Genomic DNA, 24,803 nt, shown 5'->3' on the forward strand with positions numbered 1-24,803 from the left:
TGTGTGTGTGTGTGTGTGTGTGTGTGTGTGTGTGTGTGTGTGTGTGTGTGTGTGTGTGTGTGTGTGTGTGTGTGTGTGTGTGTGTGTTAGCACTCATTGAAAAAAGCCTCTGTTATCAAAGTATGGGTCCACTGTTCTTTACTGAACTTGGCAAACCTCAGTAGATGGCTCTGTCCCACAGAAATTTCCTATACCTCCATCTAGAAACTGCTTCCTTCCCACAACTACACCCCTTACTTGTAATCACTTAAGACTTTGGGGTGGATGGGGAGAAACAAAGGAAGGAATACTCACGAATTGTCTGGGCTAATTGTTATAATCCAGCGTAGGGAACAATCCTAACAGTGTAGGGAACAATCCCTGGACTGCCCTTAAGAAGTAAGGCTTGTTTCCTGTCTCAAAGTAGAATCATAGAGGACAGTGTTTGCCCAGTGATATGTGTAAGAAGGTGGTTTGAAAACACACACACATACACACACATACATGCAATGAAAAGGTCTTACCCTGCCCTTGGCTCCTCGACTTTCCCCCTTCTGGGTGTCTGTATCATTCTTTACTCAGTCCCACTTTCTCTCTCCAGGGGTTTATCAGGATGTAGCAATATGGCTCTTGGTTTCACAGTATTAGTATTATTTGCAGCATCAGCAAGAAGGGAATCAGAGGATTATATCTGTTTGCTATTTTTCCAGAGACTAAAACCTATTCCCACGTATTTCTGATAGGTGTATTTCCCTCCATGTTGAAAACCTTTAATATCTGTCCACTACAAATAATTTTGGCTATTAGTTTAGAAAAGATAGTGTTTCTTTTATTAAAAAATGTGTTAACATGTTTTTGTAATTACCTGAAATCAATGTTCTTTTTTAGGAATGTATATATAACTTTTCAAGGCATCTATAGTAACTTTATGCAGGCTGCATTATATGGAGAGGGTCTCATATCTAAACATCAATATTACTGGGTATGTTTTATTTGATTATGGTAGATAATTCTTTGCATTATTTACTTTTACATGTTTCATTTGTCTTTCTTATCTACTTTTATGAGTGAAAAGTTTTAGTGTTACTTGTTCAGTTGTGTCTGACTCTTTGTGACCTCATGGACTATAGCCTGCCAAGCTCCTCTGTCCGTGGAATACTCCAGGCAAGAATACCAGACTGGATAGCTATTCCCTTCTCCAGGGGATCTTCCTGACCCAGGAACTGAACCCAGGTCTCCTGTATCTCAGGCAGATTCTTTTACCATCTGAGCCACAAGGGAAACCCTTTATGAGTGATATCAATCTCTATTTTCTCACATTTTTTTAATAGAATATTCTTTTTAATAAATTGTTACATGTTCATCCAGGAATAAAAGCCATGACTATGTATAGCTAATCCTTGAATACTGAAAGAATTAACCAGTTAATTTTTCCATGGATTAGACTATATGAAATTTCCAGTACCCAACTAGTTTTGACCTAGGAAAACAGACATTTCATGTTTTTATCCACATGAATATTAGAGAAAACCCTTCCTATAGTTCTAATCAAGTTTTTACTTTGTTGGCAGAAAACATTGATATACTGGTATTACTTTTTTGATTAAAAGGAAGAGCATTCTTACTTCTTTCCCAAATCTACCACAAACATTTAGAATGATATGCATACGTATGTGTCAAGAACAATTCTAGAGAAATTAAAAAAAAAAACAAAACACCTATCATTTTACTTACTAATCTTGCCTATTATGTTCTAGACAAACAACAGAGAAAAGTTCAGTTTCATTTATCTATTGCTTGTCTTGTTCATTCCAGCCTTTCTTGGAAGGCAAACTACACGGGAAAAACAAAACAGTGAACCAAGAACTCACGGGAGAGTCTTTTGAGTTCATTTTCTGGGTGAGTGCTTCTCTACCCAACCACCAAAACAAAGAAGCTTCTAGGAAGTTAAAGAATTAAAAAATAGGGAGAAAGAATGACTCACAAGAGGGTCTTACCCTTTTACTAAGAGGGAGATTGAATCAAGAATTTGGAAAATCACTGCAACTTATGTATATGTGCTCAGTTCTCATGGACTATTCTATTTTTCAAGTTGAAAGAAGAGTATGAAACTGAAAGTCACTCAGTTGTGTCAGACTCTTTGCGACCCCATGGACTATACAGTCCATGGAATTCTCCAGGCCAGAATACTGGAGTGGGTGAAAGTGAAAAGCGAAAGTGAAGTCGCTCAGTCGTGTCCGACTCTTTGCGACTCCTTGGACTGTAGCCCACCTGGCTCCTAGCCTTTCCCTTCTCCAGGGGATCTTCCCAATCCAGGGATCGAACCCAGGTCTCCTGCATTGCAGGTGGATTCTTTACCAGCTGAGCCATTTTTCAAGTTAAGTATACATTATAATTATTTTGTGAGGCTATGAAATTCTAGAAATATATAACATTAAAATGTCACTGGTCATGTTAAGGGAAAGTAACTTATCATAAATTAAACTGACAGAAATTTGGGGATTTTAAAGATAAAGTCCCCTTGGATAGAGTCTGGTATACGTTTTCTACATGAAATATGATTCAAAATTGAAAGAAAATTAAATTTACCAGGCAAAATATTGAAAACCCTTATGTGACCCCTGTGTTAATTTCAATTTGCATTTAAAAGGTAAGCTAGTGGAGGGACTTCCCTGGTGGCCCAATGGTAAAGAATCTGTCTTGCAATACAAGGGATGTGGATTCAATCTCTGGTCAGGTAACTAAGATCCCTTATACTGTGAAGCAACTAAGGCCACATGCTGCAACTACTGTGTCCACATGCCACAGTGAAAGAGTCTGCATGCTGCACTGACAGATTCCCCATGACTCAACAAATATCCCACAAGTTGCAACTAAGACCTGATGCAGCCAAATAAACGTTGTTTTTTTTTTAAATCAATTGGTCAAAAAGACAAAAGGTAAGATAGTGGAGAGAACTAAGTGTTTAGCCATTGTATCTTCAGAAAATATATTTCAGAATGTACTCACTGATTTCAGTATTGGTTGGGCTCATCAGAGTTAAGTCTGTGTTAGAGACACCCTTCTGTCTGTTCACTTTGTTCTTGCTCCTCCTATGGTTATGATGACTCCCAGCCCTCCTCTCTTAAGAATTCAAATCTAGCGCTTCTTTCATGACCTATTTCAAAGCTTATCTTTTAAAGCAGGATCTCTTAAACATCCCCTCCCCAACACACACAAAAATTTTCACTCTACTGACCACTCTCAAGTAGGAAGGTTGATTTTTATTCCTAGGAGAATGAGCCACACCCTTTATATTCCACAAAACTCTCTCTCATCTCTTAGATTTTCATTACTAAAGACTCTTTTGTGTGTTAGACATCACCCTGTCTTTGAAATTCTCTTCTGAAAATACAAGTATCTGGGGAAGATCTAACATAAGACCCTTAATACTTCAGTATGCATAAGATTAGAGTATGTCTGTTCAGCCCAGAAGTCTCATCAGGGTTCTCGGTGCCAAGAGGAAAAGATGAATGCTCAAAGAAAAATGAGACAAAGTCTAAAGTAAGATCAGCCCACCACTTTTTCCTTTGGCCTTCCTAAGTTAGCATGTAACTATATTTTGGTTTAATGTGAAAAGTAAGATGGTGAGGTCTACTGTTAAATTACCTAGGTTCAAATCAAGGCTGCAGTATTCTTTTAGAATATTGTCTAACATATCAATGTACTTTTCATGCCAATCTTCTTTGTACATCAGATCTCTTTTCCACATTCCAAATGATTTTATAATTGAAATGTTTGACAGACCTGGTTTTTACTGAAAACCAGGAGAGGAGAGATGCTAGCTGATCTTGATATTTGCAATATTCACATGCTAATAGAATATATTTATTCCAAATAGAATATTTGGGATATTAACATGTTAACAGAATAGAGTTTTAGAATATATAACACAATAGATTTTTAGAATAGGGGCAAGAAAGGATGAACATTATAATGAAGGAGATTAGCAATTTACACATTAGAGATACAGATATCAAATCTATCCAACAAAGCAAGGTCCTTTGAAATAGTGTGCATTTGCAATGTAGCTTTCAGCTCAACATCACTCCTTAAGGTTCTTATACATGTCTTCAAAAGAGGACAGGTGCTGCACTAAAAATAGACATTCTGATTCCTAGTTACCAACCGTCATTACCTTTACTCTCAATGATCATTTTAATTCTTGTCTTGCCTTGTTTTGGGTATATCTTTCTTCCTGGCTACATTTTCCCTCTCTGGCACAAAATGGTTGGTCTTTCCTCAGTCTCTTCCAAGTTTGACCCATCAACCCCGTCACTGCTCCCCTCCAATTGGCATCTGGCATTCAAGTAGAAGAAAGGAAACTACATATCAAGATTATATAAAAAGAGCCCACACTGAATAAGAAATTTAACACCTAGGATTTGTAATCCCTCTCAAAGGTAAGACACACTGTCTTATAAAATGCATTTATATTATTACCCTCTCTAGAGAAACACATTTATTTCTTGTGGGGGAATAATTTAAGAGAAAAATCTTTAAATTTTTAGTTGTTTTAACCCAAGTTAAACCCAAGTTGTTTTAAATCCAAGTTAGACTTCCTTGGTGGCTCAGACGGTAAAGTGTCTGCCTACAATGTGGGAGAACTGGGTTCAATCCCTGGGTCCGGAAGATCTCCTGGAGAAGGAAATTGCAACCCACTCCAGTATTCTTGCCTAGAAAATCCCATGGATGGAAGAGCCGGGTGGGCTACAGTCCAAGGGGTCGCAAAGAGTCAGACACGACTGAGCGACTTCACTTTCACTTTAACCCAAGTAAAACTATTCTTGTGTAATCATTGTGGATTAATCATTATTGATGCAACAGATGACAATACATTAAGATTTTTATTGATGGTATGGTGATTCCACAGAGGCTGTACATTGTTGAGCAGGAATTTTTCAGTCTCATTTTGCATTTATTTTCACAAGTAAAGCACAAGCAATTTATAAATATTTAAAGATGTGAATAAAATACACTATTGAGCCCTTGCTCACTTACAGTCTGGCCTGCTTTCTTATCTTAGAGTAATGGGGTGAGATTGGAATGAATGTAATGGCACTGCATTCAGTCCTGGACAATGGGGCTTGTTTCTCCCGTGTGTAGTAGTGGGGGAAAATTAAGGTCTTATTCTTGCTTTAATTCAGATCACAAACTGTATCATTTTGAAACAATCAGTCATGCTCATTGGCACTCTAAATTAAGATTCTGTTTAAATCAAGGTAACCCAGGGTCTAAATTTTAAAAAAGCTACAGAAACCATGGGAGGAGGGCTGGACTGGGAGTTTGCCATTAGCAGACACAAACTATCAATATTACACAAACTGGATAAACAACAAAGTCCTACTGTACAGCACAGGGAACGATAGTCAATATTCTATTTTAAACCGTAATGGAAAAGAACATGAAAAAGAGTGTATATAACTGAATCACTTTGCTATACAGCAGAAATTAACACAACATTGTAACTATACCACAATAAAAAAAAAATTAAAAAATAAAAGAAAGGAGGCCAAGCTGGCAGAGCTGGGCAAGGTGGAGAGAGACACAAACCTTTATTTTGCAGCTTCCAAGACGCTAGTAGGGCCTTTCTTTGGAAGAGTTGAGCGCCGTGCTGCTGCTGCTGCTAAGTTACTTCAGTCATGTCCGACTCTGTGCGACCCCATAGACGGCAGCCCACCAGGCTCCTCTGTCCCTGGGATTCTCCAGGCAAGAATACTGGAGTGGGTTGCCATTTCATTCTCCGGTTGAGCGCCCTACCGAAGGTCAACTCACAACACTTGGTGAGGCCGTGGGGAAGTGCACTATGGTCCATGGGAAGCAGAGGCCCTACCCAGCAGCCCCCGCGGGAGAGGCGGGGCAGATCTCTGGATCCTGCCAGGAAAGAGGTGAGGGTGCGAGGAGGCCTGCCGGATTCAGCTCCACCTGGTTGGCTTTCACGGGGAATCAGTGCCCAGAAGAGCCTCCTTTGCTCCAGGTCAGCTGGAATGGCCCAGGTATGGGTACAGGGAGTGGAAGCTTTGCATCTTCACAGCAGCAATGAGACCTTTGGCGTTAGGAGCAGCCCTCCCCTGGATGGGGACCATGACGGCAGCGGCACTGTGGTGGACCACTGCTGAATGAAGTTTTGATGCGTGGGCACTTGGGTCTCAGTTTCCTGCGCGGATCCCTGAGTCCTTTCTGGAGATGACTGCAGGGATCTCGAAGCTCTCATCAGCCCTGCTGAAAGCAAATTGCTCGGAACCCCGGAACAAGTGCTGCTCCATATCCTGCTCGGGTCCATAGTCCCGGGGAGGAAATATTTTCTGTCTCTTCTGGAAGCCCTTGGATGACACTAGCTTCACTGCTTGGGAAAGAAATAATTGATCAGTCATAGGATATTGTCAGCTGAGCAGCAGTGACAAAAGAACCATCCAGACTGTGCGGTTACCTAGGCCTTGGCTCCACCGCCTCTGTACATACATCTGTCCTCTGCATGAGCTCTTTTTGAAAACACTAGTGATCTATCTGATAAAGCACTTGGTACTTTTCGGTCATAATACCCCAATCTACCTAAGGAGATGTGGATATAAAAGTTGGAAAAGAAATGAAAACGATTGGAAAGAAAAGGGTATCCTTCAAGTTTAAGGAAGCAGTTAAGCAAAAGTAAGCAGTATTGCAAGTCCAAGAAACAAATTGCACAAAGAAAAGTACCTCTCCCAGTTTCCTCTGCAGCTCTTCACTTACACCCCATCAGAAATATTAGTCTTTCCACATGATGTATTCAGGGGACATTTGCACAGCAATCTGTAAGAATTTACTCTACAGTATTTACTAAGGATGGAGAGTTAGGGACCAGTTATAGTGGGAATTTGTTAGACTCATTCTGCTTTCTCCGTGTTTTGATTAGCCTTTGTTTTGTTTGTTTGTTTTGCATATGGGTAGCCAGAAGGGGCATACATGTGTGTGCATATAGCTGAATGATTCATCTTCTGGAGCTGTTACAACTAATTTTTTAATGAAAAAATTATTTATTGTGGTTAGCATTTGGCTTTAGTCAGATGATGAGAAATTAGATAAATATTCCAGTAAAGACTATATTTTGAAATCCTGCCCCTTGGATTAGAGAGAAAAGGATACAGACTTCCAAAATACATAGAGGTTGATAATGTATCTGCTTCCACATGTTTATTCACTGTTCATGATTCTTCCTTCTCAAATGGGCTCTAAATAAGTGTTTCCTCTTGCTGATTGACTTAACCTTGCTTGAAGAACTGGTGAGCACAGAGGAGAGCATTACAGTGAATTGAAAACGGATGAACTGTTCAATAATATTTACTACCATATATGGTTTTATTCAGACACTTTTGGGACAAAATTTCTGGTTCTGTCCTAGTCTCTATTGTTAAGGAAACTTAACAATGTGTCATTATTTATGTTGTTTATACCCCTTTCCCTGAAAGGTCTTAGCAAACTTAGAAAATGAGTAATAAGGTAGGGCAAGTAGAAATTCTCAGAAAAAGTCCTGCATTTTTCATAGATTAAAAACATGACTATCTTTGGACATCTTCAGTAATTTAAAAAGTACACCCCACTGGTTGAGAAAAATAATTTAAAAGATGGCCCCAAGCATGTTTAGACATTGGAACATGAGGCAAGTTTAAAGGAATTGCAAAATAAGCTCTTAAATTTTTATTTTTATTTGTACTAAGTTTTGGTGGGTTTTTCTTTTCAATTAAATAATCCCTGTCCTGCACCCCTTTCCACCTCATTTTTAGAATGTTCTCTTGCAGTGACAGTTAGCAGTGCAGTTACATATGGCCAAAGGGCTAACAAAATATTCCGCTGGGATATTAGGAGCTTAATTTGTGGGATAAATCTCTGTTCTCAGGCCTCTGCTCTCAGACCCCACAGGGCTGTCAAGCAGTGCTGGAGGGCAGTAGGACTTGGTTATAACTTTTATAGCATTTCACATGACTCTAAGACAATTGTTTTCCACTAGATTTCAGATGAAGCTGTTAGTTCCTTAGGAGTCCCTCCATCTGGGTTTCCATTAATCTTGGTAAGAGGCTCAAATCCTTTCACACTCATACTTTGTCTGCATCTGCAGCAGGATGATGGTGGATGGAACAAATTATTCTTATTGTTTTCTGGTATCCTTGCTCATTACAAAATATTCCATAAAAGATGGCACCTTGTGGGTGGGATTTGTTAAAAAGAACAAAACAAGAATGGTTTAAAGAGATTTTTGTTTAAAATACATTTTTTCTGGAAAGATCTTTGTGCATGTGTGTGGGGGGGATAAGGTGTTAACCTAAGGATTATTGAAGTTAATTTAGATTAGAGACGTTCACCCTTTATTGGGATATAGTTCTAGGTATTTTAGAATAAGGTTAACGTTACATAAAGCAAAATAGTCCATTTTAGTGACTAGTGCATGTACAAGTTTTTGCAAATATGAAGAGTCATGGAGCACCTCTGAAATCAAACTATAGAATATTTCTATAACTCCAAAAAGTTTTCTTATTCTCCTTTGTAATAAATTCTCTTCACTTACCCTAGCCCCTAACAACCACTGATCTGATTTTGCCCCCACAGTTTTGCCTTTCCCAGAAAGTCCTATAAATGAATCCAACATGTATATAGCCTTCGTGTCTGGCTTCTTTCACTTAGCATAATCCTTTAGAATTCCTCCATGTTCCTTTCATGTGTCAATCGGTTCAGTTCAGCTGCTCAGTTGTGTCTGACTCTTGGCGACCCCCACGGACTGCAGCACACCAGGCTTCCCTGTCCATCACCAACTCCCAGAGCTTGCTCAATCTCATGTCCATCGAGTCAGCGATGCCATCTAACCATCTCATCCTCTGTTGTCCCCTTCTCATCCTGCCTTCAATCTTTCCCAGCATCAGGGTCTTTTCCAATGAAAGGTATTGTATCAGTTAGCCAAAGTATTAGAGCTTCAGCTTCAGCATCAGTCCTTCCAATGAATCTTCAGGACTGATTTCCTTTATGATTGACTACTTCGATCTCCTTGCAGTCCAAGGGACTCTTAAGAGTCTTCTCTAGCACCACAGTTCAAAGGCACCGATTCTTCGGTGCTCAGCTTTCTTTGTGGTCCAACTCTCACATCTATACATGACTACTGGAAAAGTCATAGCTTTGACTGTATGGACCTTTCTGAGCAAAGTAATGTCTCTGCTTTTTAATATGCTGCCTAGGTTTGTCATAGCTTTTCTTCCAAGGAACAAGCGTGTTTTAATTTCATGGCTGCAGTCACCATTTGCAATGATTTTGAAGCCCAAGAAAATAAAGTCTGTCACTGCTTCCATTGTGTCCACATCTATTTGCCATGAAGTGATGGGGCCAGGTGATCTTCATTTTCTGAATATTGGATTTTAAGCCAGTTTTTTCACTCTCCTCTTTCACTTTCAAGAGACTCTTTAGTTCCTCTTCACTTTGTGCCATAAGGGTGGTGTCATCTTCATATCTGAGGTTTTTGGTATTTCTCCTGGCAATTTTGATTCCAGCTTGTACTTTATCTAGCCCAGCATTTCACATGGTCTACTCTGCATAGAAGTTAAATAAGCAGGGTGACAGTATATAGCCTTGATATACTCCTTTCTCAATTTGGAACCAGTCTGTTGTTCCATGTCCACTTCTATCTGTTGCTTCTTGACCTACGTACAGATTTCTCAGGAGGCAGGTGAGGTGGTCTGGTATTCCCATCTCTTTTAAGAATTTTCCACAGTTTGTTGTGATCTACACAGTCAAAGGCTTTAGCATAGTCAATGAAGCAGAAGTAGACATTTTTCTGGAACTCTCTTGCTTTTTAGATGATCCAACAGATTTTGGCAATTTGATCTCTGGTTCTCCCTTTTATAAATCCAGCTTAAACACGTGGAAGTTCTCAATTCATGTACTGTTGAAGTCTAGCTTGAAGAATTTTGAGCATCACTTTGCTAGTGTGTGAGATGAGTGCAATTGTGTGATAGTATGAACCTTCTTTGGCATCGCCTTTCTTTGGGATTGAAATAAAAATTGACATTTTCCAGTCCTGTGGCCACTGCTGAGTTTTCCAAATTTGCTGACATACTGAGTGCAGCACTTTCACAGCATCATCTTTTAGAATTTGAAATAGCTCAACCGGAATTCCATCACCTCCACTAGTTTTGTTTGTAGTAAAGCTTCCTAAGGCCCACTTGACTTTACATTCCAGGATGTCTGGCTCTAGGTGAGTGATCACACCATCATGGTTATCTGAGTAATGAAGATCTTTTTTGTACAGTTCTTCTGTGTGTTCTTGCCTCCTCTTCTTAATATCTTCTGCTTCTGTTAGGTCCATACTGTTTCTGTCCTTTGTTGTGCCCATCTTTGCATGAAATGTTCCCTTGATATCTCTAATTTTCCTGAAGAGATCTCTAGTCTTTCCCATTCGATTGTTTCCCTCTATTTCTTCACATTGATCACTGAGGAAGGCTTTTTTTTTTTAATCTCTCCTTGCTATTCTTTGGAATTCTGCATTCAGATGGTTATATCTTTCCTTTTCTCCTTTGCCTTTCACTTTTCTTCTTTTCTCAGGTATTTGTAAGCCCTCCTCAGACAATTATTTTGCCTTTCTGCATTTCTTTTTCTTGGGGATGGTTTTGATCACTGCCTCCTATACAATGTTATGAACCTCTGTCCATAGTTCTTCAGGCACTCTGTCTGGCAGATCTAATCCCTTGAATCTATTTGTTACTTCCACTGTATAATCATAAGGTATTTGATTTAGGTCATACATGAATGATCTAGTGGTTTTCCCTACTTTCTTCAATTTAAGTCTGAATTTTGCAATAAGGAGTTCATGGTCTGAGCCACAGTCAGGTCCTGGTCTTATTTTTGCTGAGTGTATAGAGCTTCTCCATCTTTGGCTGCAAAGAATATAATCCATCTGATTTAGGTATTGACCATCTGGTTATGTCCATGTTTAGAGTTGTCTCTTGTGTTGTTGGAAGAGGATGTTTGCTATGTTCAGTGTGTTTTCCTGGCAAAACTCTGTTAGCCTTTGCCCTGCTTCATTCTGTGCTCTAAGGCCAAACTTTCCTATTACTCCAGGTATCTCTTGACTTCCTTCTTTGGAATTCCAGTCCCCTATGATGAAAAAGACATCTTTTTTTGGTGTTAGTTCTAGAAGGTCTTGTTGGTCTTCATTGAACTTTTCAACTGCAGCTTCTTTGGCATTAGTGTTTGGGGCATAGACTTGGATTACTATGATATTTAATGATTTGCCTTGGAAACAAACAGAGATGATTTGTCATTTTGAGATTGCACCCAAGTACTGCATTTCGGACTCTTTTGTTGACTATGAGGGTTACTCCACTTCTACTAAGGGATTCATGTATCAATAATTTGTTCCTTATTTCTTTTGAGTATCATTCCATTTTATGGGTATGTATTTACATACATACATTTTTTATGTGAATGTGCTACAGTTTAGTAACTATAATAATAGATGAACTTTTGAGTTATTTCTAGTTTGGGGTTATTATGAAGAAAATGACTTTAACCATTCACATACAGGTCTCTGTGTGCCCCAAAGTTTTCAAGTGCCTTCTGTAAAATACCTAGAAGTGGGATTGATAGATTATGTAATTGTATATTTAGTATTATAATAGACTGTCAAACTTTTCCACTGTGGCTAAACCTTGCTAGTGATTGCATTATCCCTGAAAGATATGAGCATTCCAACTGCTCCAAATCTTCACCAGTGCTTGGTATTGTCATGTTTGGAAAGTGGGGGGCATTGTTTGTTTTTTCTTTATGATTCTGTTTATGTAGCTATATCTCTGTGTGGTTTTGATTAAATTAGCCTAATGACTAATGATGCTTCATATGTGTATGTGTCTAGGTATAATGATGTTATATATGCATGTTACAATGCACATACTGTTTTACACAGTGAGGAAATATTTCATAATCCCCACCTTGGGAGACTGAGCATGACATTGTAGAAAAAGTGAGAACTTTGGAATTGGGCAGATAAGGGTTTGTATTCTGACAAGTTGTACAGGCCTCTGTGTTCTTGTTTCTTCATTTCTTAGGTGACAATCGGAGAAGGCAATGGCACCCCACTCCAGTACTCTTGCCTGGAAAATCCCATGGACGGAGGAGCCTGGTAGGCTACAGTCCATGGGATCGCTAAGAGTTGGACACGACTGAGCGACTTCACTTTCACTTTTCCCTTTCATGCGCTGGAGAAAGAAATGGCAACCCACTCCAATATTCTTGCCTGGAGAATCCTAAGGACGGCAGAGCCTGGTGAGCTGCCGTCTGTGGGGTCGCACAGAGTCGGACACAACTGAAGCGACTTAGCATAGCATAGCATAGGTGACAATAATAATACCAGCCCCATATAGCTGTTAGAAGAATTACGTGAAGATAGCATATCTAGTATGGCTAGCTGAATTCTACAATCCCTTTTCCTTTTAGGACGGTGCTGGCCTTAATATATATGAAGCGTCTGCAAAAATAACCTCCATAGATGTTTGATGTCTGAAATTTTGGGAGCCAGAAACTTCATCTCTTGAGTGCCCTAGGTGGAAGGAGAAGCCTTGGAAGTGTAAAGAGAAATGATGAGTGACCCTCTAAAGAGTCAATGAGTCCTCTTGTGTTCTGCATCATTCACCTTCACCATTTATAAACTCTTGTCCTGATTTTTAATTATATGAAGAAATAGCTTACCCCTCACTAGGCCATGTGTTTTACAGGGACAGGGACAGGGACCATGTGTTATTCACCCCTACATCCCTCTTGTTGAACACCATTTGGCTTGAGGTCGCCTGGTACCTTTGACAGTGCTGTGCCTACAGCATGAAGACTGGTAGAGGGAAATCATGGTTTGTCATGGGACTGAGAACAGCCAGTGTTTGGAGATTTATCAGAAGGTTAATGTTTAGTATCAAGTGTACATTCTCTCTGTTGTTGTGTGTTAGTCACTCAATCACATCCAACTCTTTGCAACTCCATGATCTGTAGCTCACCAGGCTTCTCTGTCCATGGAATTCTCCAGGCAAGAATACTGGAGTGGGTAGCTGTTTCCTTCTCCAGGGGATGTTCTTGACCCAGGGATGGAACCTAAGTCTTCCCTCTAGGTGATGTTTATGTATTCAGCTTGGCAAACTTAGCTGGAGAGCTCTAGGAGTCTATGGAGAATATATATTTGTCCCTGCTCAAGCCAAGAGCACACAGTTCTGCTGCCCCCAAACTCAAGTAACCCAGGTATTCCAAAGAAACCTGCCCTTTGAGATGCAGATGAAATGGACTCAAACTCTAATCTATATGCAGAGGAAGCTTGAATTTTGCTAATTCATTTGGATTTAGGAATTATCATTGCTATACTCTATATGCTCTTCCTTTGTCAAACAGCAAAACAAACCACATAACAGTAAATATTAGATATCCCCATGCTCATAAAATTCCTGTTTATTCAAATTCAGTCCAGCATCCTGATTTTCTGCCTAGATTTCTTTCTTATGCCTCTCTACCAAGAGTAAATTAAATAGAACAGTAAAACTTCCTCTCATGAAAACCAAAAGTTTGTTTCCATTTTTTAATAAAGATTATATTTTCTCTTTGTTCTTAACTTTTTTGTACAGGAATTTCCATTTCCTTGGTTCTGGTTCTAGACTTCATCATTTCTTTTAAGATTTTCCTGTAATCTCTTATTTACATTCTTTTAATATGACCAGATATGTTTCTTAAGTATAGATATACTCACAGACTCCTTGGGGGAAAAGGGGATGTCTCATGCCCTTGCTTATAAAATAATTACAAGTTTCTTGCTATTAATATATAAATCTTTCACAGTCTGGCCACAAATTAACTTTTGCCAATGAACTTTTAACTTACGTATATGAAATAACTCAAAACACTTAAGGTATATCCCTAAGCCACTCCATCTTGTGAGTTCAAGACCAACATTTCCAAATGCCCTAGAACTGTTTCTCATGGATGTCTCTTCCAAACACTAAGATCAAAATGGCCCAAATCAAATTAATTATTTTTGTTGTTTTTATCCTCCTAAAATAATCCTCTAAGGATTAATAAATGATAGTCACGTTATAAGTGGAGGTAGATATAACTTGACGGTGAGCCCATGAGCTGTTTGCTTTCTAGTGGCCCAGGAATGAATAGCTATGGGAATTGAAGATGATCTGATACATCCCACGGTACCTGGGGCTTGTTGGATCTTGAGTATTTTGGAGTGGGTAGAGTTAGCTGGTTAAGCAGATTTAAAATTTCTGTCACTGATTGAACAATTGAAACTGAAATTATGTAATTTGCCACTTAATGCTAGGTCTGGAAGCATCACTTGAGTGGCCTTTCTAAATTAAGAGAACCGCAGGCAAGTTGTTTTGCGTTGCTTTAATACACAGTTATCATAGCTTGACAAATGGCATCCTTCTCAATACTCCTTTTATGCAAGCGGTTACTGGGATGAGGTGGATGTTAATTTACATAGGGACCAAGGAACCTCCCAGGGACAAATGGACTGAGACTGCAACCCCTTTTATTCTGAGTTTCTATATTTTCTGAATGATTTTGGTGTATGCAAATAAAATTCCTTGACAGGCAATGATCTCTTTCCCATGTGCCTCACCCCTTCCCCATCTAAGAGAATGACCAGAGGAGGTCTTGTGATGGAAGGAGAGGAGTGTGAACTGAAGACTGGGCTCGAAGCCAGAGCCTACCTTGTCTGTTGAGTGAGGAACTTGGTCTGAATGTGGCATGTGATTGAGTCCTGACTTCTCTTGTGATCCAGCAATGCTGGCATAGTGGTTATGTTTGGCAGCAGTGGCATAGCTCCAGGTGCCATGGGATGTAAATCAGGGAGGTAACATACAGTAGTGATTAAGTGCATAGAGTCCTCAGCCAGATTGCTGACCTCAAAATCCACTTCGGGCAAGTTACTTGTCTGTACCTCAGTTGATTCATCTGTAATATGAGGATACTAATATTACATATTTTCTAAGATTGTGAAGATGATTAAGTGACTTATTATTTATAAAATGCTTAGAATAATCTATTGTTAATAGTAAGTGCCATTTAAGTGTTTGTAAATGAAATCTCAGGAAGTCAGTGGCATATCAACCTTGGTCAAGTATGTCAGTGGTTGAACTGTCCTGTCTCTAGAAACTAGATTTGTTTCATAGGGATTAAAATATCTAACACCTTAGTTACCTAATAAATAAGATATTGCTTTTCTATAGTTTTATTTCAGTTTCCTTGTATAAGCCTGGATATTTTTCAAATTAGACTACAATATAGCTGTGATGTTTTATTTAAAAACACATAACTGAGTATCCTCTGACAATTCAAACAATTTTTCCCATAATAGTTTTTAAGCTAATTGTACAAATGTAAATGCAAATGTTTTCATAGTGTTACATAAGGCTGTAGTCTCCGGGCTTATGTGTATGAGTACCGAGACATATATAAGTCTGGTAAGTTGTAGTTCCTGTTTATAATCAACACCAGGATAAAAAAAGTAGACTGTTTTCCAAAGTCCTACCCCATTAGAAATGGCATATCACATTCATTCTTCTGTATTGTTTCGTGGCCTGAAACTGGACATTGTCCCATTTTGTTAACCTCAAGACATTCTGTCAGACATTGGTCATCCTCTTTCACTAACACTAAAAATACTTTGCATTTTTAAAAAATGCATTGTTGACCCCTCCCAGTAACCATGATGGAATGACAACACCAAGGAAATAAATGAGCAGCATTAGCAAATTCAAACAGTGTTTCCTTTAATTGCTTCAGGGATCTGAAAGACTAGAAGAACTATTGTACCCTAGACAAGGTTGGACTCTGTAGGAAAGCCAAAGACTTAAATTATGAGATTTCTGCATTTGGTAATCCTTCTCAGCAGATCATTGTTATAAAATCAAGCAGGATATATTTTACACTTGAAACATAAGTGAAATGACATGTTATTTTTGCAAAATATGAATGCTTCATCTAAATTATAGCTAAAACATTTTTTATTAACTCACTTATCCACAAGTCATTTATTAAACAGTTTAGATTTTTGGGATATGATCACAGATGAAATTGCACAAAAAGGTGACCAATAATGACCACAAACTTCACAAGCTTTTTTCAGGTCCCCATTTAGTTCTACTTTAAATCCAATTCCTACAAGTTTGAGAGCCTGATTTTTCAATCCATGTAGATTATAATTTGTGTGTTTTAGAGGCCAGAAGACATAAGTGTAGTTAGGTCATCACCTGATTGACTTTGGCAATGCAGGAAAACCGTAAAAAAAGATTCAGCATCTCACAAAAAAGTGTGAGGTTATTGAATTTAAGGGTAAATGGCTACGTATACTTCAATAATACTAAAGAATATGCTACAGAATACTGAACAAATATTTTTAGTTATTAGAAATAGGTTATTTTAACACATTTTAGGAAGTTTTCATTTAAAAATATTGTGTGGGGGTGGAGGGAATGGTTAAATTGGCAAACTCCTATAACTGAAAAATCCGCTTACATTCAACAGCTCATTCTCTGTGGCCATCATGTATCTGTAGTTCTAACCAAAAAACACCATAAAACATAATCATCTAATGTTTCCTAACGTTTTATCTTTATTTTTAAATCAGAAGATTTAGGAATAAGATCTATATCATATATAAAAAGCTGAATTCTAGTCTAAGAGTTCATGCAGTTATTTTAGAAAGTCTGTGTTTATCTAGAATTTTATCTATTTTCAGTGTCACAAAAGAGAGCAAGAAGATGAAAGTTGATCTTTCTTTCTCCTCCTCTACCACCTTATTCATTTTGCAACTAATACATATAGGAATCACTCAGTATCCTGGGTGATTGTTTCCAGGACCTCTGCAGAAACCAAAATCCATGGATGCTCAATCCTTTATATAAAAATGGCATAGTATTTGCATATACCCTACACATGCACTTATGTGCTTATGCTCAATCACTCAGTTGTGTTTGACTCTTTGCAACCCCATGGACTGTAGCCCGCCAGGCTTCTGTGTCCATGAGTTTTCCCAGGCAAGAATACTGGAGTGGGTTGCCATTTCCTCCTCCAAGACATCTCCCTGACCCAAGGATTGAACCCACATCTCTGGTGTCTCTTGCATTGGCGGGTGGATACTTGACCACTTGAGCACCTGGGAAGCCCAACCTATGCATACCTTCCCATATACTTTAAATCATTTTTAGATTACATATAATGCTTAATATAAATGCTATGTAAACAGTTGTTAACACAAAATAAATGTTATGTAAATAGTTGCTGGTGCACAGCAAATTCAAGTTTTCCTTTTTGGAACTTGCTGGAATTTTTTTTCTGAAAATTTTCTATTCTTGGTCAGTGGAATTCAAGGATATGGAACCTGCACATCCAGAGGGCTACCTGCAGTTGAGAGGTTCTGTTTATACTTCATTCTTCCTCTAAGTTTACCTTCACTTGATAGAACAAAAAACTTGAAAATGTGCCCCTTAAGTTCAGAGAACTCTAGAAGCCTGGGAGCTAAAAAGGAAACCAATTCCTAGAATGTGCCAGAAAGAATGATGTGAATGACATGATAACAGTGTGGGACATTTACCAACTGAAACCAGATTTCAAAGATATGCCTCAATAATATAGATAGGTACTGAGATGCCCAATTTTTGTATGGCTGAGGAAACTCTGGAAATTCAGTTGCCAACCTGTCGCAAACAAGTACAAGTAATACATATGTCTTCCATCTGTGTTCATTTTGCAGATTTCACGACAAAAATTTCAGGAGCAAGACAATGCAAATTAATTATGGATTCAAGTATCCTGTCCACCTTATCATTGTTCTGACTTCTCACAGGTATCCTTATTACATCTAAGTAGTTTTTCTTCCCTAGAGTCAGTTATGGCCTTAAGAGCACAAATGAACTTCAGTAAACAGAGTAAACTCATTTTGTTTTGTAAAATTTTAAATTATTCTTATCTCAATATAGGAAAGTAACTTAAAGTACTTGGTTCATCACTGAGTTTATTTATGGTTGTTAATATTATCCTACATCAAATTACTTGCTCCTTCACAAGACTCATCAAGCTAACCTTTTGACACTTGTTCAAACATGATAATCATACATCCTTTCCCTATTGCCATTTTGAATGTATTTGGAGAAAACACAAAAAATGATTTGAACTCTGAAACCTATGGCATATAGTCTCACCATATTCACCTGCATTCTAAAAGATGATTTTGATTTGTGGTTTGCTTACTCTGTTATATTTCTTGCTTATGGGACTTTTCATTGTTTTGGATTAAAATTAAGGATTTTTTATGCATTTACAACTGATTTGTTGGAGATGGTTTAAATTTGATTGCAGGAAATCCAAATGATACTTTCGCATTAGAATTTTTATAAATTTCATATTTTATTATAATCCTAATGTCTTTCACCTTTAACAGCACAAGCTGCCAGCATAAGAAGCATGTTTTATATCATGGGGTCACTGAGTAGATTGTAGTTTCATTAGTACAAGCCTTGGGTAAAACTGGAATAGGTGACATTTGGCTTTGTTATTCATAATCTCATCTTTATTTATTTTAGTTTGTTTTTTTTGCTTTCTCTGTAACTTGGTACAGCTGGTATTCCTTCTGGCCTCGAGCACCCCTGTGTGCTGTCCTTCCTTCTATCGACCCATACTTGTTGCCTTAGGAAACGTCTGATTTCAGCTTTCATCTCTTTGTATGAATTTAGGTCTAGGTGTTACTCATATTGTGGAGGCAAAATTGATTGATTGGTCTCCTACTTAAAGTATTTCAGGCATCACTGAGGGTGGAAGAGGGGGCAGAGGGCCTTCTCCAGTGACCTAGGGGTAAGGTCAGCCTTGATGTCAGGAGCTCAGGTAGTCCAAGGGGAAAAAAATGAAAAAGAAAGAAATCTGAGCCAACCTTATCAAATGCTAATGAGTTTGGTAGAATGGATATTTTTTTTTCATGGAATTTATTATACTGAAATTGGCAGGTTCCAAGTCAGATGCTGATTTCTTTCCTGCTACAGATATTAATTTGATTCATGCAAATTATTTTACAAACCACCCAGCATTTCTATGTTTTCAAGGTAAGATTTACCATCCTATGCACCTTCCCATCATTGGGCTATATCTGTACTAAGAACACTGGTCAGAGAGGGTTTGTACAAATCCCTGAGACAGGTGTGGCTATGTGTGTGCAACAGAGATCAGTGAGGGAAAAAATAATGGCTGAAGGAGAAAATGACATCATCATCCTTAGGAAAATGTTGATCAAATAATTTATTTTTCTTGATATAACCAACTGCTTTGCATAATTAGACTGTAACTTAAAACACATATTATATGAAAAGATTACTTTGATAAATTTATAAAAATCTGGATATGATCCTGTTACTTCACTGATCTGAATTTTTCATAAACTAAGCCCAGCTTCGATGTTCAGCCTCACCTCCGGACACAGTTTAGGTGTACATGTTTATTTGAGTCCATGCTTCTCAAATGAGACAGAATGGCATAAACTCTGAGGTAGTAGTTTATGAGGTAGCCAAGACAACACAAAGTTTATGAAGTAACCAGGACACACATAAAACCCATGGGATATGCTTGATCCATCTTCCTAGAGCTTCAAATAATCCCCCATGAAAACACTAATTCACATGGAAAGCAATTTTAAAACATTATTTATAAACAAATACAGGTAAAGTTTGGACTAGAATTCCAAATACTAATTTTTGCTAATTTTTAAAATAAAGCAAAAAAAAAAAATCAAATAAATTCTACTTTGGTAAGATTATTTCCATCCTGACCGTAATCTCACATTAAAAACTTTCACTCTATTCTTTAGGGATTATTTAGAAACAGATATCTAAGAAGTATTTCATTAGCTACACCAGCTTATTCACAGATTCCAGAACATTCCAGTTGCTTGTCTTCCTCTGTACCTTTGTTCAGAAGTTCCTTCTGTTTGGAACCCTTGCCCCATCTCATTTCCCTTGAGAATCCTTACTAAAGCAATGGGTCTGGATCAAAAGAGTTTTCTGCCTTTTTTTAACGTTCCTTGAACAAATCCCATCCTAACTTTCAAAATAAACCTTTCCTTAGTCATGTCCTAGCCCCTTAGTATTTTAATGAACAAATATGATTATATTATATTATACCATATATGTATTTATTTAACTTTCCTCAGACTGAGAGAATTTTAAGAGACAGGACTATGTCTTTCTGATACTTTAGATCTTGTATAACATCTGTGGAAAGCTTGTATCAGGTATTTCTTGAAATAGTAATGAACTGGCTTAATCTAATAACAATGGAATATATATTGGTTGTAATACATGATTCTAGATAAGAAGGTAGGCTGGTGACTTCTGTAAGTCTTCAATTAATGAATTCAAAGATAGCAAATATTTTGAAATCAGATCTGGGTTTGAATCCCAGCTCTGCTAGTTCTTATTTGTGTAAGTTTGGGGAATTATTTAAGTTATCTAAACTTTTAGTTTCTTCATGTTCCAAACAGAGATAATAATAACTCCCTGATGGTGTGGTTGTATAGATTCTGAAATGATTCATGCAAAATGTACAGCACCTAGTAGGTGCTAAATATTGTTTTCTCCTCAAGATCTATCAATCCCTGTCTACATGATGTAATTTGCGGAGTGATGGAAAAACTCCTAGCTCTATAATCACCCAGTCCCAATAAGTTGGAGTTTCAGAAATCATGGTCAGGAAGAGTCAAGACTAGGCAACTGGGACAAAGAGATGAAGTAAATGAAATATCTTGTCTACATCGGGAGGCAAATCACAAGAACAAATCCAAACCTGAAGCTCAACGAGTGAGCATCCTGGCTACAGATCCTACACAAGACAGAAAGGGTTGGCTTAAAGAGCAGGTCTGTAGATGTCCTTTGAAGCATCAGTAGTGGTAGGGAGTCAACTTTGCTTGGAGAAAGCTTTTACTGACCCCACAAGAAGGGAGAGGATCTGTTAAAGCTTTTGAGATATTTAAGTAGAGTGTCGCTCAGTCGCTCAGTCATGTCTGACTCTTTGTGACCCCATGGACTGACTGTAGCCCACCAGACTCCTCTGTCCATGGGATTTCCCAGGCAAGAATACTGGAGTGGGTTGCCATTTCCACTTGAGATATTTAAAGACTACCCAAAAATACATACTCCTCTCTGTCCGTCCATCCAGTCCTTGAGTGATTTGTCGAAATGGCCAATTTTTAACCTAAATTAGTAAATTCTGACTTAAGAGCAATTTGGCATTTGATAAGAGACTGTTGTATCCAATTTAAAGACATGACAATGCCTGTTCTGACTCAAGCAGAAAGCAGGACCTTGTTGGAATGAGAAGGAGAACAGGTAAATTCTGAGAGAAAAGGAAGTTGGGAACAGTTAGAAAATGAGATATTGTCCAAATTCTGATGGGATGTTATTCAGTCCTGGGATACAGCTTGTACCTGGAGGGGCTGAAAGGAGAGGAGTAGGGGATTGGGCAACCACAGACAGGCACTGGGGAAATCACATTTTGTCAAGGCCCTCTCACTTCCTGCCAGCCCGTGTGAGACTGGGAGGCTCTGCTTGGACCCCCATCCACCATTCACCTGATTGAAAACAAGTGGACTAGTTCATCCACTCAGTGGAAATGGGTTAAGAGTTCAGAGTGAGTTTCTGAAGGATCATTCCCACATGGCATTGCCCTTTCTCTACAGTCTGGCAGATAAACCCACGCTGAGCCTATGGTGTACACCTATATCTGCACTTCTCCTCTCTGCCCTTTCATTCACATTCTCTTTTCCCTCCATCCTCCTCCTGCTTCACAACAGTGCCACATGGACAACACAGCAATGTGAAGCTGTGTTTTCCAAATATCAGGGCACAAGATGGTATGTAGAGAAACAGTTCTATTTTCAAACTTTCCCCTCTCCTAACTTCACACTCTGAGTCTCTCTTTATCCTTTAGCCATTTATAGTAACCCTATGGCTTTAACAGGAGGCTTACTAACATCTGATATTTCTTGAAAATACTAATATGTAAACTTCAGCTGATTAATATCATTAAAGTAGAGCTCATGGATAACACTTTGGGACTGACTAAAAATATTAATATTCAACAGAATAAGGATAAACTGGCTTATTAACCACCAATTCTCTTAGAAGCATGTATCCACGTGGCATCTCTGTAACTGGTGTGTTCCTTTGGCTTGAGGCAGGAATGCTTTAAGGTATCATGTTGAGCCATGAAGGACCAGTCATCCAGAAGATCCAAGGGAAATATACGGTGTCTTTGTTACTGACTCCCAGACTAAAGTCAGAGAACAATTCGATAAAGCTAATTAGTGCTGTTTTAATTCCACCTGCAAATGGCACTGGCATAACATTTGCGGTCAGACAGCAAAGGATCTGCCTGCAATGCAGGAGACCTGGGTTCAGTCCCTGGGTCAGGAAGATCCTTTGGAGAAGGGAATGGCTACCCACTCCAGTATTCTTGCCTGTAGAATTCCATGGACAGAGGAGCTTGGTGGATTACAGTCCGTGGGGTCGTAGAGTTAGACATGACTGAAGTGACTAACGCTTCACTTTAAGAAAATGTAGTCATTCCAAGCATGGAAAAGCAAAATTAAATACAAAGTAATTTAATATGATAAAATTCTTAAAGACACACTTGCTGAAAAATTTCATAATGTTGCATAGAATTTAGTCATAACCTGGCATAATTTTAAACAATCACTGACTTCTTAGCTTCCAAAAGACTTTTACGGGGTCGTCTAATTGAACTCCTTGTCTTCACCCATGGATGTACCCAAGAGAGATAGTTTGCTAGCATTCTGCTAAACATTTGAGACCAGAGATTCTGCAGTTTTCCTTCAGTAAAACATTGTGAGGTGGCTGAGTCATTCCTTGACTTGAGTGAATAGCAGTAGATCTGCACTGCCGAGGTTGGAACCAGTCTGCTCCCTCCCAGCCACAGAAAATAGCAGGGAGGAGAATGAGCTGCAAGAAAGAGAAGGCGAGGTGGGGCTAAACCTGCGGAAAAGGCTGAGTTTGACTTGAGCTGCTGAAGTTTGTTACTTGGGAGAGTTAAGAACATGCGTGGCATTTATCAGGGATCACTTGATCTGATTTAAATATATGAGCACTGCCACCCACTGTTACTACTACCCACTGTCATTGGGGGATGTGGTTCCACACCCCAGCAGCTCATGCCTGTTGTTTATGATTTCGTGAAATTACTAAAAACTGCAGTTTGGATCAGTGGGGCTTTACTGAGAGCTTGAAATTCTTCCTACAAGGGGATCTTGGTTCCATTTCTGTGACCATGACCTCTGAGTGGCCCACGACAGCCTCGATACTGTAATGCAAGATTTCATAGTCTTTTTTTGGAGCAGAGCCTCCCCATGAAAATGAAGAACACTATAATGTATGTATATAGTACACAGACTAGGCAGATAGTTCCAGGAGGTGTGCAGACCCCTGGATGTCAGCCCACTGGTGAATATCTGAGTCACCTCAGGCCACTGACATTACAGAAAGCAGTAAGTGCAACTAGCCAGACTGAAGACCTCACATTTTCTTTTTCTTTCTTTCTTTCTCTCTCTCATTTTAGAAACAGCACCACCAGGAGCAGGGACGTTCGCATATACAGTAAAAATGTACAGTATCTTCAATGCAAAGTTGGACGGGTGCCAACCCCCTCCCCCCTCCCCACCCAGAAGCATCTTCATTTGAATTTAAAGGGGTGGATGAGTGACAGCAAGACTCTGTTCTCCTTCTGACAGGGCTTTGGCAGATCATTGGTTGTCATCAAACCTATTCCATTTCTTGCTCCCTGCCAGGAATTCCACCTACATGCCTGATGGCAATTAGTCCCTCGTAGGTGCTAATGAATAAAACGCAGCATGTAGACTTCAAGAGGATGAAAAAGCCTACAATCCAGATCCAGAGAGGCACTCCAAGTATCAGCCCCCCACGCTGGTCGCCCCTCAGATGTCACTCTCACCCTGGCCAGCAAGTGCTGTGCCAGGGCCTGCCCACACCTGTGCTGTGCAATTGAGCACAGGGGGTAGAAGGGAGCTGTCCATGAGGACATAACTCAGTAGAAAGCATGATTTTAGAACCTGAAGTGTTAACCTGATATTTGGTAGCTTTCACAGACCGTGATGCTACCAGTTTAAGTCTGTATTGGGGCATGAGAACTGAATCTCCAAACCAAAAATGCTTTAGAAGAAGCATTTAAAGATCTCATCAGAGAGCATGCTGCATTGGGGGTGGAGATTGTTGTGTTATCAGTGCTTCCCATTCTTGCTGATAATCAGATGTCCCTAAGCAGCATTTAAAAGTACAGTTTTCTTGGCCCTATCTCTGGAGATCCTCTGCTAGGAGGCCTAAGATAGAGCCTGAGAATCTAAATTAAAAAAAAAATCTTCCCAGGTAAATCTGATCCTCAGGCCAGATTCCATACTCCAGAATCAGATGAACTTCTGTATCCCATTTAACTGGAAAACTCCAGGATTAAGTATTGATTGGAAGATTCTCAAAGATTGTGCTCACTTTTCATCTATACTTTTACTATGTTTTGTGTTTAAAACGAGCAAGCAATTCTCTTTTGTAATGTAACCACCTCTCAGATATAAATCAATGTTCAAAAAATTCTTTTAATTGAAGCTCTAGCTGATTTTTAATATTTAATACTTTTATTAGAATTTCCAAATTTTATGTCTTTACTGAAAACTAAACATGGATGTTTTTAATAATAAAAACACATGTTATTTTTAAAGA

At 38.8% G+C, this 24,803-nt stretch overlaps 1 long non-coding RNA gene across 1 annotated transcript; it reads left to right on the plus strand.

The window, feature by feature from the left end:
* The first annotated feature begins 5,865 nt into the window (after positions 1-5,865).
* On the plus strand, positions 5,866-24,803 carry LOC145522779 (uncharacterized). Its single transcript, XR_014066163.1, has 3 exons — positions 5,866-6,663; positions 17,771-17,863; positions 23,632-24,803. It is a non-coding gene; the product is annotated as an uncharacterized LOC145522779 (long non-coding RNA).

Source organism: Giraffa tippelskirchi, chromosome 10 (genome assembly GCF_054371585.1).
Source record: "Giraffa tippelskirchi isolate mGirTip1 chromosome 10, T2T-mGirTip1v1.2.pri, whole genome shotgun sequence".
NCBI classification, from domain to species: domain Eukaryota; kingdom Metazoa; phylum Chordata; class Mammalia; order Artiodactyla; family Giraffidae; genus Giraffa; species Giraffa tippelskirchi.